The 11,153-nt window shown below is 41.9% G+C and overlaps 1 long non-coding RNA gene across 3 annotated transcripts in view; it reads right to left on the bottom strand.

The window, feature by feature from the left end:
• Positions 1–348: 348 nt before the first annotated feature.
• Positions 349–11,153, bottom strand: part of LOC111750461 (uncharacterized) — a 48,831-nt gene continuing 38,026 nt past the window's right edge. For all 3 annotated transcript variants that reach the window (XR_010321534.1, XR_002785590.2, XR_002785591.2), the window contains 3 exons: positions 10,303–10,436; positions 9,152–9,277; positions 349–8,097 (listed from right to left, as the gene is read on the bottom strand). This is a non-coding gene — a long non-coding RNA (uncharacterized LOC111750461). The remainder of the gene's footprint in view (positions 8,098–9,151; positions 9,278–10,302; positions 10,437–11,153) is intronic.

The raw sequence follows: 11,153 nt of genomic DNA, 5'->3' as shown, positions 1-11,153 counted from the left end.
TTGTTTGGAGCGCTCTCTTTCCCCCAGCCTGTCACCACCCCCTTCCCACCGTGAGGCCTGGGTTCACGTGCCTGCGTGACCTGCGGGGGGAGCGGTTTTGTTTGCTGTATAAAGCCCATTTGTTTGCTTAACGGGGGAAGGGCCCCTGCGGCACCATGAAGAGACAGCGGCTTCAACTGCCCGTCCCAGCCACCTCCCTCTCCAGGGAACCCAGATCTAGGGCGGCTTTTGTCACAGGACAGGACACTGACCCATGGCAGGGAGGCCCGGGAAAGGGAAGAGGTAAGAAACAACCACTAGCATCATCAAAAAAAAAAAAAAAAGAGAGAGAGAGAGGGGACGGGGCAGAGAGAGAGACCACATAGTGCAGATGGGAGAAAGGTCGGGGATCTTTTCTCCCGCCTAACAAACGGTCGAGGCAGGGCAAGCCGGATTGGGTGAAACCTGCCACCCAGGAGCTGGGAGAGTGGAGCATAGAGGCCCGGTGTCTCAGGAATGTGGGCTGGTGTTTGTTCCCCCACGGGACTGGAAATCCCGATTGGAATGTACATCCTAAATCCCGCATGAGAGAATGCAAAGCCCACAAATAATTTCCAGCCAAGCATTGAAACCTTTTTCTCCTCCATATTCTTCAGCAGACTCACTAGCCAGGAGGATGCACCCATTTGAGCTCCCTCTGCTCTCCTTGCTCTTGCCAAGTAGTAATAAATGGCCCAAACAAAGGGAAAAAGAAAAAAAGTCTCAAACAAAGGGAGCAGAAGCTAAATAAGAGAGCGGGATAAAAGCCAAATGAACAGAATAATGCATGTACCGGGTCATCAGCGCCTGCACAGCCAACTGCCCGCCTTGCCTTTCTGTCTCCTGTGTTGATTTGCCATTTTGCCGATGTCATTTCCTTTTTTATTTCCTATTACCCTCGAATTATTTTTCTCTTGCAGCTAAGTTTTATGTTTCCAGGTTACCCCAAAGTGCCACTCATCCCACCTAAGAAGAATAAGAAAGCTTAAAGTGTCTGTTAGGCCACGTTTAGACTAACACAGAAAAACGGAAAAAAGAAAGCAAGCAGGGACATCTTAGGTATGGTAGAAAGGAAGAGAGAGGCCTGGATAGGATGACCTCTGCCAGGACAGAGATCGCCGGCTGAGATTCAGCCTCCCAAGGCAGGTAATGTGTCTTGCCAGGCGCCACCTCCTGGCTCATCTATGAATTTTTAAATTTAATTAATTTTTTTTTTTTTTTTTTTGGTGATGGTGTTTTATTCCTTCTTTGAAGTGTTTCCCTGCTGGTGGGCTTTGGGATTCTGCTTACACAATGATCATTGTTTCACAAAGATGTCTTGGCCCCAAATCAGCACTTTCCACCATCCCGAGTGAGCAGCCCCTCTACCACAACCCCACTCGGTGCCTCCCAAAAGGACAAAAGCTCTGGTTTCTGGGAGCTGACATTCCTAGTAGAGAGAGAGAAAGGAGGCAAGCACCTTTCTCCAGGGACTTAGCTTTATTTTGACCATTTAGCTTTATTGTAGGTATTTCTGTTTTTGCTTTTCAGCCATGCTGATTTGGAGCAGAGGTCAAGAGGAACCTTAAATATTAAAAAAGAAAAAAAAGTGATTCTTCCCGTTCTCGTTTCTGCTCAAACTCTGGCACCTTTGTTTCACTTCCAACTTCTCCTTCTCCAGCTCATTTCTCACCCTGGAATTGGCTAAACCCCTAGGAAAACCCGTGCATTTTGCTGCCATCTGGCGCCCTCTCCTGTCCTTTCTGATGCAATGAAAAGTGAACAGATAATCCAAGTGTCCAAGTGTGGTGACTTTTTTTGAGTTCTGGATTTCAATTCATCTGTGTAAAACACATTACAGGAAGCTGCTAAGTGCTCTGAGTTTGTGTGGTGGGATATATGAAAGTTCAGTGAGGGAGGGAGGCAGGTGGAAAGGAAACAGGAAGGGTCACACAGGAACTTAAGCGGTACAAACCAAACCAAACCAAACCCAGTGCCGTCGAGTCGATTCTCGACTCATAGCGACCCTATAGGACAGGGTAGAACTGCCCCAAAGAGTTTCCAAGGAGCGCCTGGTGGATTCAAACTGCTGACCCTTTGGTTAGCAGCCATAGCACTTAACCACTATGCCACCAGGGTTTCTTAAGCAGTGCAGATGGTAACTAATTGTTGAGAAGAGAGAATCAAAGAGGCTACAGAATTAGGTGGATTTAGATTTCCTGGAAGGGGAAGCAACCTTTTGGCATGAATTAATGTAGAAACAGAGATATATCCTGATTGATGGGTAATCACGTTTATCATCACATGCTTGTCTTCTGATACATTGGTACTAAAGCCCCTTAAGCAAAACAAAAGTGTTCAAGAATTAAAGTCAGAGTAATTCGTGGGAGAGGGGTGGTTAGAGCCCTTTGGATGTCAGTTTTCTAGTTCACATTGCATGACAAATGCAGTTTGAGAATCTTGTAGACAGAGGACAGGTAACAGTTTGTGGTCGGAAATGTGCGACATCTTTCATAAAAAGGAGTGATTTTTATTTATTCATTTTATTGTGCTTTAGCTGAAAGTTCACAGCTCAAGTTAGTTTCTCATATGAAAATTTATACACACATTGTTATGTGACCTTAGTTGCTATCCGTATAATATGTCAGCACACTCCTTTTTTCCACCCTGGATTTCCCATGTCCATTCAACCAGCTCCTGACACTTTCTACCTTCTTGTTTCGCCTCCAGACAGAAGCTGCCCATTTAGTGTCATGTATTTACTTCAACTAAGAAGCATGCTCTTCATGGGTATCGTTTCATGTCTTATAGTCCTGTCTAATTTTTGTCTGAAGAGTTGGCTTTGGAAATGGCTTTGCTTCTGAGTTAACAGAGAGTCTGGGGGCCATATCTTCTGGGGTCTCTCCAGTCTCAGTCAGACCATTAAGTCCGGTCTACTTACTAGAATTTGAGTTTTGCACCCCACTTTTTTCCTGCTCTGTCAGGGACTCTCTGTTGTGTTCCCTGTCAGGGTGATCATTGGTGGTAGCTGGGCACCATCTAGTTCTTCTGGTCTCAGGCTGATGGAGTCTGTGGTTTATGTGGTCCTTTTTGTTTCTTGGGCTAATATTTTACTTGTGTCTTTGGTGTTCTTCATTCAAAAGGAGTGGCTTTTAATAAAAAGATAAACTTTACAAAAAGCTTCTTTTAAAGAAAAATTTGTGTCATGGATTGATTTGATGGTTAGAACACTGCCTGGTACATAAATATTTGTTGACTGAATGAATTAATCTAGTCAGAGGACATTTATTTACTTTCTGCTTCTGCTATTTCACAAAATTTTAGACCAGAAGGGTCCTCAGGCATCATTCCAATCCCCTTTTTTGACACCAGTAGAATGAATTTTGAATTATTTAGAAATCCAGCTGTGGCTGGTCGTGTAGCTGCTGGGCTAAACTAAAACGAGGACACAGTGTCCGTCTACATCAGAATCACCTGAAAGTTTGTTAAAAATACCCATTTCTGGCCCCTATCCCCACAGTCTCTGATTCTGAGGATCTAGGGTGTGCCCAGAAATTTGCATTTCTCTCAAGTTCCCAGGTAATGCTGTTGCTGCTGGGGTGAAGGGGCCGGGGACATCACACCCTGAGAACTGCTGCTCTACCAACTGGGGAAGTGGAGGTAGTAGGAGTTTGCTTTTCTGTGTAGGGATTCCAGCCATCTGGGGTCACTCTTTGTAGCCACCTTTTTCTTTAAGGTTAGTAATTCATTTACTAGTTTATAAACATACTGAGTACTTCCAAGTGCTAGGCACTGTGCCAGGCCCTAGATACAAAAACAAATAAGACATAATTCCTGCCCTCAAGGACTTTATGCTCTCTTAGGAGATGCAGTTACTTTACCCAATTACTAGAATACCATGGTCATACATTCTAAATGCTGATATGAGCAAAGTGTTGGAACCAAGAGAGGGGAGCAATTAGTAGTGAGATTTTCAGCCATCTATCTGCAGAATGGGAACATAACCAGGGCAGTTTAACCAGGTTCTGTAGTTATATGTAAGAACATAAAAATTGCCACTCCAAGGTAGGCAGATCCATGCTTCATTGTCTCTGAGAGTGACTCCAAAGAATAGGTTGTATCAAGGCAGGAGTCCCCTTAATATATTTACTAAACTACTTCCTCTGGAAGGAGGGAGGACAAAAGGATATTATGGTGTCCTGGAATTGAAATCGTTTGTTCTACTGGTGGCCACCTCACTCCGCCTGTCTTCTCCTTTGCCTTCTTATTCTCCACCATTCATCTAATCCAAGTGACGGATTGAACCAATCCAAGCAAGAGGCATTGTTCTTCCCACTACTTCCTTCAGTGGTAAGAAGCTTTCTAGTTAAAGAGAATTTTCTTTGTATTTGAAGGCACTATTATATCTGAGTCCCTACAGGAATAGGAATCAGGGAATAATATAGCAAAAGCTTGTGATTTAAATCATCCCCCAAGTAAGTCTGTTCTCAGATCAGACTGTGACAAATGATTTGAATTTCTTTGAAACCTTATGGCTAAGGAGCTTACTGTTCTTTCATTGACGTCGTCTTATTTGCTCTCGAAATATTTGTACATTTTTCAGAAAAAGGACATGAGATTTGTATTTTGTGTATATACGTATATTTACAAAAATGGGACCATATTATATATAAACCCGCTGCCGTCCAGTCGGTTCTGACTCGTAGTGGCCCTATAGGACACAGTAGAACTGCCCCATGGAGTCTCCAAGGAGCATCTGGCAGATTCAAACTGCTGACCTCTTGATTAGCAGCTGTAGTACTTAACGACTATGCCACCAGGGTTTCCATGTCATATATATACTGGCCTTTTTTTTTCCTTAACACTATTTTGTGAATGTTCTTTTATGTCAATAGATACATACCCAAATCATCAAATTAATGATTGCACAGTACTGTATAGAAGTAGCCTAATATATTTTATATTTAACCAATCCCCTGCATTTGGACTGTTAGGCTGTTTTCAATTTTTACCTATAACAGACAAATTTGAATTACAGTATTCTTGCTCATATATAGTAACACACTTGTTCAATTGTTTCTTTCAGATAAATTCCTAGAAGTAGAATTAAGAAGAGTGTATCTTTAAAAAACAAAAACAAAAACAAAAACTCAGGTTTATAGAAGTATAATTTACACAGTAAAATTCACTCTTCTTAAAAAAAATTTGTTTTTTTTTTTTTTAGTGTATAGTTCTATGAATTTTGACAAATACGGTCATGTAACAATCACCGCTACAATCAAGATACGGAGCTGTCTCATCACCCCTCCATAATTCCCTGTTGCTCCGTTGTAGTCAACCTTTCTTCCCACACCCCTCCTTCAGGAACTACTGATCTGTCTTCTAACCCTATAATTATGCCTTCTCAGGATGTCTTATATACAAAATCATACAGTATATAGCCTTTTGAGTCTGGCTTCATTCACTTAGCATTCATTGATGTTGTTACATATCAGGAGTTTCCTCCATTTTGTTGCTGAGTTTTTAAAAATTGTATGTATGTATCACAGTTTGTTTATCCCTTCTCCAGTTGAAGAACATGTGGGTTTTTTCTAATTTTTGGCAATCGTGAATAAAACCACTATAAACGTTCAGATATAGGTTTTTTTTTTTAATTGGTTAATTTATTTATTGTGCTTTATGTGGAAGTTTACAAATCAAGTCAGTCTCTCATATAAAAAGTTATACACACCTTGTTATGTACTCCTAGCTGCTCTCCCCCTAATGAGACAGAACATTCCTCTTCTCCTGCCTGTATTCCCTGTGTCCATTCAACAAGCTCCCGTCCCCCTCTTCCTTCTCATTTTGCCTCCAGACAGGAGTTGCCCACATAGACTCATGTGTCTACTTGAGCCAAGAAGCTCACTCCTCACCAATATCATTATCTTATAGTCCAGTACAATCCCTGTCTGAAGAGTTGGGTTTGGAAATGGTTCCAGTCTTGGGTTAAGAAAGGGCCCGGGGACCATGGCCTCCATTAAGTCTGGTCTTCTTATGAGAATTTGAGATCTACATCCCACTGTTCTCCTGCTCCATCAGGGATTCTCTGATGTGTTCCCTGTTAGGGCAGTGATAGGTGGTAGCTGGGCTTCATCTAGTTCTTCTGGTCTCAGGCTGATGTAGTCTCTGGTTTATGTCGCCCTTTCTGCCTCTTGGGCTCATCTTTACCATATGTCTCTGGTGTTCTTCATTCTCCTTTGCTCCAGGTGGGTTGAGACTGATTGATGCATCTGAGATGGCCGCTTGCTAGCGTTTAAGACTTGGGTATAGGTTTTTGAGTGGACATACATTTTTTTTTAAATAATTTTTATTGTGCTTTAAGTGAAAGTTTACAAATCAAGTCAGCCTCTCACACAAAAACCCATATACACCTTGTTACATACTCCCAATTACTCTCCCCCTAATGAGGCAGCCCGCTCCCTCTCTCCACTGTCTCTTTTCATGTCCATTTCGCCAGCTTTTAACCCCCTCCACCCTCTCCTCTCCCCTCCAGGAAGGAGATGCCAACATAGTCTCAAGTGTCCACCTGATCCGGGAAGCTCACTCCTCACTAGCATCCCTCTCCAACTCATTGTCCAGTCCAATCCCTGTCTGAAGAGTTGGCTTCAGGAATGGTTCCTGTCCTGGGCCAACAGAAGGTCTGGGGGCCATGTCCACCGGGGTCATTTTAGTCTCAGTCAGACCATTAAGTCTGTTCTTATGAGAATTTGGGGTCTGCATCCCACTGCTATCCTGCTCCCTCAGGTGTTCTCTGGTTGTGTTCCCTGTCAGGGCAGTCATCGGTTGTAGCCAGTCACCATCTAGTTCTTCTGGTCTCAGGCTGATGTAGTCACTGGTTCATGTGGCCCTTTCTGTCTTGGGCTCGTAATCGCCTTGTGTCCTTGGTGTTCTTCATTCTAGGTTGAGACCAACTGATGCATCTTAGATGGCTGCTTGCTAGCATCTGGGTTTAAGACCCCAGACAAAGTGGACATACATTTTTTTTTTTATTAACTTTTATTGAGCTTCAAGTGAACGTTTACAAATCAAGTCAGTCTGTCACGTATAAGTTAATATACATCTTACTCCTTACTCCCACTTGCTCTCCCCCTAATGAGTCGGCCCTTCCAGTCTCTCCTTTCGTGAAAACTTTGGCAGCCTCCAACTCTCTCTATCCTCCCATCCCCTCTCCAGACAGGAGATGCCAACACAGTCTCAAGTGTCCACCTAATATTATTAGCTCACTCTTCATCAGCATCTCTCTCCCACCCACTGTCCAGTCCCTTTCATGTCTGATGAATTGTCTTCGGGGATGGTTCCCATCCTGTGCCAAGAGAAGGTTTGGAGACCATGACCGCCAGGATTCCTCTAGTCACATCCAGACCATTAAGTATGGTCTTTTTATGAGAATTTGGGGTCTGCATCCCACTGCTCTCCTGCTCCCTCAGGGGTTCACTATTGTGCTCCCTGTCAGGGCAGTCATCGATTGTAGCCGGGCACCAACTAGTTCTTCTGTTTTCAGGATGATGTCTCTGGTTCATGTGGCCCTCTCTGTCTCTTGGGCTCTCAGTTGTCGTGTGACCTTGGTGTTCTTCATTCTTCTTTGCTCCAGGTGGGTTGAGACCAGTTGATGCATTTTAGATGGCCGCTTGTTAGCTTTTAAGACCCCAGACGCCACATTTCAAAGTGGGATGCAGAATGTTTTCATAATAGAATTATTTTGAGTGGACATACATTTTTATTGTCTTTGAGTAAATACCTAAGAGCAGGCTTCCTAAGCCATATGTTAGTATATGTTTAATTTTGTATGAAACTGTCAAACTATTTTCCATAGTGGTTGTACTGTTCTTCACTCCTACGAGCAATGTGTGAGAGCTCCAGTTGCCCCTCATTCTTGCCAGCATTCGGTATTGTTAGTTAAAAAAACAACAACAAAAAAAGTAGCCTTTCTGACAGATACATAGTGGTATCTCATTTTGGTTTTAATTTAGGGTATGTACTTTTTTATGGTTCATGCTGTATTTACCCTCCATAATGGTTACATTCCTCCAACGGTATGTTCACGAGTTGTCACTCTTCTTCCTTTTGAGACATAAACAAAGGACCCTACAAGTGGCATCACAAGTCTAGGCAAAAATTCAGTATTTTTCTCTCCCTCATGACCTATTAGCCATCACACAGAAATAAAGTTCACTTGTATCATGGTTAAATTTCTGTGCAATGAATCCCATCTTCTCATGGACTCTCAGTCTAAAGTGAGAGATATGTTCATTTGGGGGAAAATTTGGCTTAAAGGCGAGTAAAGTCTACATTAGTGACTGTAGCAAGTTCTTTAAAGACATATTAAAAGTAAACTCTGATGGTTGCACAACATGGAGAATGTAATTAATGTCACTGAATTGTACACATAAAAATGGTTGAAATGGCAACTGTTTTGTTACATATTTTTTACCACGATAAAAAAATTTAAAGTAAACTCATCATTTTATGAGAAAGTATAATATTAAAATAATGTATTCTAATATAAAGTATTGAATTGCTCTTTCTGCTTGGCAAAATAGCTGAAATTACTACGCAGGGAAAACCTTAATTAAATGGACCATTTTACACCTTCTATCAAACTTCAATATATTTCAACAGTTGAATGTAGGATTACATTCAACTCTGATTACTAAGACTTTGTTTTTGGCATTTTGTGCCAAAGTCATTGGCTAGATTGAGCTGAAGTTAAATAGAATAATAAATAGTTGTCTCAAAAGAAATTTTAAAAATTCCTTGAAACTTCCGATTAAACATGGGGAATTTAAAACACATATTTACCTCCATTTCTTCAACAAACGTTACTAAAACAGCTTTAAAAGAATAAACAAAACAATAAAAAAACTGAATCAATCCCCACACTTAGTGACCCTACAGGACAGAGTAGAACTGTCCCACAGGGTTTCCAAGGAGTGGCTGTTGGATTTGAACTGCCTGCCTTTTGGTTAGCAGCCATGCTCTTAACTAATACACCACCAGGGCTCCTTAAATGAATAAGAAGACCTAAATCCAAATGGACAAAGAGACTTAACCTTTCCCACATTATCTCCAGGATACTTTCCCATTCTGTCCATGTGGTCCAATACAAAAGCCTTACCATTTAACTGCAATAACCATCTCTTTCTTCAAACTCCTTGGCTTCCACAACTTTTTTTTTTAATTCACCTCTTTCTCAATAAAAGTTGGCAGTTTTTCTAAGATGCATCAATTGGTCTTAACCCACCTGGAGCAAAGGAGAATGAAGAACACAAAAGACACAAGGTAATTATTAGCCCAAGAGACAGAAAGGGCCACAAAAATCAGAGACTACATCAGCCTGAGACCAGAAGAACTAGATGGTCCCCAGCTACAACAGATGACTGCCCTGACAGGGAACACAACAGAGAACCCCTGAGGGAGCAGGAGAGCAGTGGGATGCAGATCTCAAATTCTCGTAAAAAGACCAGACTGAATGGTCTAAGACTAGAAGGACCCCGGAAGTCATGGTCCCCAGACCTTCCATTAGCCCAAGACTGGAACCATTCCCAAAGCCAACTCTTCATACAGGGATTGGCCTGGACTATAAGATAGAAAATGATACTGGTGAGAAGTGAGCTTCTTGGCTCAGTAGACACATAAGACTAAGTGGGCAGCTCCTGTCTGGAAGGGAGATGAGAAGGCAGAGGGGGACAGAAGCTGGCTGAATGGACAAGGGAATACAGGGTGGAGAGGAGTGTGCTGTCTCATTAGGGGGAGAGCAACTAGGAGTATATAGCCAGGTGTATATAAATTTTTGTATGAGAGACTGACTTGTAAACTTTCACTTAAAGCACACATACACACACACAAAAGTTGGCAGTTTGAATCCACCAGGAATTCCACTCCTTGGAAACCCTATGGGCGGTTGTACTCTGTCTTATAGGATTGCTATGAGTCAGAATGGACTTGATGGCAACCAGTTTGGGTTTTTTTGGTTTACATTTTGAATGTAAATGACTGCTTTGGTAGACAATACCTCCCCCCTCTTCTTCTTTTTTCTCAACCATGTTTTTGCTCTCCTTGGCCTGATAGTCTTTTTATTATATACATTCTCTGTGGAGATCTTAATTGTTCTCATGGTCTCAACTATCATTTGTATGTGGATGGCTCCTAAATATCAATCTCCTTCCGTGAAGTCTCTTTTGGATTCTGTTCCAGAACCAGAGAAGCTAAATAATTTGCAGAAAACAGGATAATGCAGTGGCAGGCGGGTCAGAACTCAGGACTTACTTCCAGGCTGGTACTAAAATTTGCTTCCAGGTTTCTTTTAGGTCTTTTTTTCTTCCCTTGGTTTTTAACTCTTCCTTGAACTGTTCCGCAGTTCATTTTGGTTCAGTTTTCCTATCATTTTGGCTTCTTTTCGCCTGCATTAAAACAAACACAAAACTTAACTAACTCTTCAAATGGCCTCCAGAGATGTCATTTTATACCAAAAAGCCCTCCTTCTCTCCTTCTTTAGAAGAGCCTCTGTTTTCACCTTCACGAAATTTCCTTTTTAGGGAATTCAAAGGAAACATTTGTCATTAAAAAGAAAACCACCATTTTGTTTTCCTCCTGAAGTATTTAACACACCAAATACCAAATATTTACATTTTAAATGTAAACCTATTTGAGGGAATGCCTGTCTCTGTGTGGGGAAAGCCAGCCTGTGGTAGAGTGGTGAGGAACCTGTGTATGGAAAGCCAAAGGTCTCTAACCTGAGAGACTGGAAAAATTGCAAATAAAAACCCAGCTCTGGGAGGCCTGGGGGTAATTCATCACTTCCGCCCTCCCTCCCCAAATCATCTGGAACTTCTTTGGGTGTTTATCCTGAAAAGGGTGTAAGCGAATGAGAAGGACAGAATTGAAGCAAGAACTAAGAAAAATTAGACCCTTAAGAAAAAAACAATTGTTATCCCACTCTTTTATATTCAGCATTAAAAGTACACTTTACCTACAGATTTCCGTGGAAACCAACTAAAGGGAATTAGGAGAAGCATTGCAGAGCCATTTCTGTGCGAAACGATGTTCGATTTTTATTAGGCCAGCTTTCTTTCACTTCCAAGGTCCCAGTGTTTATTAAAGCAACAATTAACCTCAGT

Source organism: Loxodonta africana, chromosome 3 (assembly GCF_030014295.1).
Source record: "Loxodonta africana isolate mLoxAfr1 chromosome 3, mLoxAfr1.hap2, whole genome shotgun sequence".
NCBI classification, from domain to species: Eukaryota; Metazoa; Chordata; class Mammalia; order Proboscidea; family Elephantidae; genus Loxodonta; species Loxodonta africana.
This window is presented reverse-complemented; position numbering and strand designations above follow the sequence as displayed.